The sequence below is a fragment of the Vicugna pacos genome, chromosome 10, assembly GCF_048564905.1.
Source record: "Vicugna pacos chromosome 10, VicPac4, whole genome shotgun sequence".
NCBI lineage: Eukaryota > Metazoa > Chordata > Mammalia > Artiodactyla > Camelidae > Vicugna > Vicugna pacos.
This window is the reverse complement of record NC_132996.1, coordinates 8,584,506-8,588,808: the sequence shown is the minus strand read 5'-3', so window position 1 is coordinate 8,588,808 and position 4,303 is coordinate 8,584,506. Positions and strand designations below refer to the sequence as shown.

Here is a 4,303-nt window from a genome sequence, read left to right as displayed (position 1 = left end):
TCTAAGTGGGTGCATTCAAAATGGAATCAAAGCAAATGTATTACTATTTGTCGTTTCTAAAAAAGTAAAGTTATCAAACTCTTCGGAAGTGGGATTAATTTACTTAAAAGGTGAACTGCAAACTTTGAACATTTATGGGCAGTTGTCACTGTCTGTTGTCACTGTCAGTCACTTGTCAAGAACCAGGATTTAGATACAGCAAATGATGGTCAGCTTGAGGGATGGCTCTCAAATTGTCTTGTTCCTCTTGCCCAATGTTTTGGTGAACATAGTTCTGCACATCACACCTGCTGTTAAAAAGCTTTTCTTAAAATACACACTGCCCCATCCACAGCGCTCCCAGGACAGCCTTCCTGCCTTAGGTTCTGGCACCAGCAAACCATTATTTGAGTTAATTAAGATAATTGTTTTCCCAAAGACTGCTTGGCCAAGAAAAAGTGAAATCACTAGGGTAGCTTCCTATTTTGGATTTATCTCTATAATGCTATAAGATATTAATTACAGTTCAAATAATTTGAAATTCCTGACACTGTGCCTTACTGAGAAGAGCTCTCCTGCAGTGAAGAATTGGCCAATTATTCCTATATTTCACATCAAACTTTTTTTCTATTTTAAACTTGAAGGGATACCAGATTCTTTTCTAAATATAATATTTTCTTAAACAAGAGGACATATGTTTGAATTATCCACTTGAATGTTTGTATGGAAATTTGGGAAGATGGGAGATAAAAGCAAATTGTTAATTTCAGCAGAATTACAGGGATATAATCATTACACAGGGTATAAATTACTTCTGAGAGGAAATCCAGGGGCATCTTCTCCAGGAGAACACCAAATAGTGGATGATGCCGGTGCTGTGGGCCTGTCCAGAACCCTGGGGGAACCTCGGATGGGAGGTCGTGGAGGTGGCTTCATTGGAGGCTTTGGCAGCGGTGACCAGGGCTGTGACCAAGGCCGTGGAGCTCACAGAGACAAGGCTGAGGACAAGGAGTGGCTCCCTGTCACCAAGCTGGGCTGCCTGATGAAGGACATGGAGATCAAGTTCCTGGAGGAGATCTGTGTCTTCTCCCTGCCCATCAAGGAATCTGAGATCATTGACTTTTTCCTGAAGGAAGAGGTTTTGAAGATCATGCCTGTGCAAAAGTACAGACCCTGCTGGCCAGTAGACCAGGTTCAAGGCATTTGTCACCATTGGAGATTACAAGGGACATGTTGGTTTGGGTGTTAAGTGCTCCAAAGAGGTAGCCACTGCCATCCAGGAGCCATGATCCTGGCCAATCTCTCCATCCTCCCTGTGCAGCGAGGCTCCTGGGGTAACAAGCCCCACACTGTCCCTTGTAAGGTGACTGGCCACTATGGTTCCTGGTTGTGCCCCAGGGACAGTGGTATCGTCTCAGCCTTGGTGCCCAAGAAGCTGCTGCTGAGGGCGGTACTGACGGCTGCTACACCTCTGCCAGGGGCTGCACTGCCACCCTGGGCAGCTTCACCAAGACCACCTTTGATGCCATCTCCAACACCCACAGCAATCTCACCCCCGTCTCTGGAAGGAGACACCAAGTCTCCTTATGAGGAATTCACGACTATCTCCTAAAGACCTACAGCAGAGTTCCCCTGCAGAGGACTCGGGCTCCAGCTGTGGCCACCACATAGTTTCATATGCGAAAAATGAAGTGAACGAAGCCTGGAGAAAAAAAAAAGAAAAGAAAGAAATCAAGGGTAATGTTTACATTCATATGTATATATAGATCACATTGATGAACTTTTATAATCTCGTATTAGTATTTTATAGCATTAAGTTGATGTTGATTTAATTAATTTTCTTGGCAAAATTTTCAACTGGCTTCTATAATTCCTTTTTCATTATTTAATTATTCAGTAATCTCTAAAGTGGGTGGAGAAAATCTTCATTTTTATTTTTTTTGTGTGTGTATATATTTTTATTGAGGTATAGTCAGTTTACAATTTTCTGTCAATTTCTGGTGTACAGCACAATGCTTCAGTCATATAGGAAAATACATATATTCATTTTCATACTATTTTTCACTGTAAGTTACTATAAGATATTGAATATAGTTCCCTGTGCTTTACAGTAGAAACTTCTTATTTATCTATTATATATATGTATTAGTTAGTATCTGCAAATCTCAAACTCCCAACTTATCCCTTCCCACTTCCTTCCCACCCTGGTAACCATAAGTTTGTTTTCTATGTCTGTAAGTCTGTTTCTGTTTTTTAATAAGTTCGTTTGTCCACTTTTTTTTTTTAGATTCCACATATAAGTGATATCATATGGTATTCTTTCTCTTTCTGACTTACTTCACTTAGAATGACATTCATATTACTTAGCCATAAAAAATAATAAAATAATGCTATTTGGGGAATATCTTAATCTTTAATGCATTCTCTCAAACTATTTCCTTCCACAACCTCCACATTTCAGCCAAGCCTTTTTTCATTCCCATATATGAAATACATTATAGTGACTGCACACCTTTACAAGTTCTCTTCCCAGATTTTCATATGTCCTCATTTTCATAATCTACCTATCTTTCAACACTTAATACCCAACTAAAAAGTCTCCATAAAGTCTTTCCTAAAACTTACTCCCTCAATTAATCTTTCCTTTATAATATTATATCAATTTGACAGTTTTTCTTTTATGTCACTAATAGTGTTCTAATTCAAGAATCAGGTACATTTCTATTCTAGGCATTGTCCTAAAGATAGAAGATAGAATGTCAAGAATGAGCATGCTCCAAGCTTTTGTAGACTTCACCTCATGGCATAAAAGGACACTGAACAACTTAAACAAGCAATTCTCCAAGGAAGACATACAAATGATCAATAGGCACATGGAAAAATGCACAATATCACTGATTATCAGAGAAATGCAAATCGAAACTACAATGAGGTATCACCTCACACCAGTCAGAACGACCATCATGCAAAAGTTCACAAATGACAGTTGCTGGAGAGGCTGTGGAAAAAGGGGAACCCTCCTACACTGCTGGTGGGAATGCAGTTTGGTGCAGCCACTGTGGAAAACAGTATGGAGATTCCTCAAAAGACTAGGAATAGACTTACCATATGACCCAGGAATCCCTCTCCTGGGCATATATCCAGAAGGAACCCTACTTCAGGATGACACCTGCACCCCAATGTTCATAGCAGCACTATTTACAATAGCCAAGACATGGAGACAGCCTAAATGTCCATCAGCGGGTGACTGGATAAAGAAGAAGTGGTATATTTATACAATGGAATACTACTCAGCCATAAAAACTGACAACATAACACCATTTGCAACAACATGGATGTTCCTGGAGAATGTCATTCCAAGTGAAGTAAGCAAGAAAGAGAAAGAAAAATACCATATGAGATTGCTCATATGTGGAATCTAAAAAAAAAAAAAAACACACACAAACAAAGCATAAATACAAAACAGAAATAGACTCATAGACATAGAATACAAACTTGTGGCTGCCAAGGGGGTGGAGGGTGGGAAGACTGGGATTTCAAAATTGTAGAACAGATAAACAAGATTATACTGTATAGCACAGGGAAATATATGCAAGATCTTAGGGTAGCTCACAGAGAAAAAAATGTGACAATGAATATATATATGTTCATGTATAACTGAAAAATTGTGCTCTACACTGGAATTTGATACAACATTGTAAAATGATTATAAATCAATAAAAAATGTTAAAAAAATAAAGAGATTTGCAAAATGTAAAATAAATAAATAAATAAATAAATAAATAAATAAATAAATAAATAAATAAATAAAAGAAGGACACTGAACAAGTAATAATGCTGAAGTCTGACTGAGATTATGCTAAGGGAATTATGTAAATTATTTAAAATTTAGTATGCAAGTTATCAGAGAGATTTCCCTGAGGACATCTAAAGTAAAGAAGGATGAATTAGAGTGTGAGGAGGTAGCATACAGGAAGGAGAAAGAACTTGGTGGAAGGCTAGGATTTGGGTGAAATCATGACAAATTTGAGGAATTATAAGGTGTGAGGAATAGCTGGAACATAAGTGTTGCTTGGGAACTAATTCAGAGTGACTTCATGGAGAAAGTTGTGTAAAAGCATCTGAAATCTATGAATAGTTTAATGAAGTGAATGATATGGTAAAATTTTTAGTTTGAAAGATCTCTCTAATCATCCTGTAAAAAGAGTTGGCAATTAGTATGAACCTTAAGAAGTGTGGTGATGATGAAGAGACTTACAGGGATTTTGTATATTTGTAGACTGTGATTTGCAAAAAATTTTTGGAGATTTGTAGAATTTGGCAA

General features: G+C 37.7%; 1 pseudogene; it reads left to right on the top strand.

Moving 5' to 3' along the window:
- The first annotated feature begins 889 nt into the window (after positions 1–889).
- LOC102531878 (small ribosomal subunit protein uS5 pseudogene) lies at positions 890–1,650 on the top strand (annotated as a pseudogene).
- Positions 1,651–4,303: the final 2,653 nt, after the last annotated feature.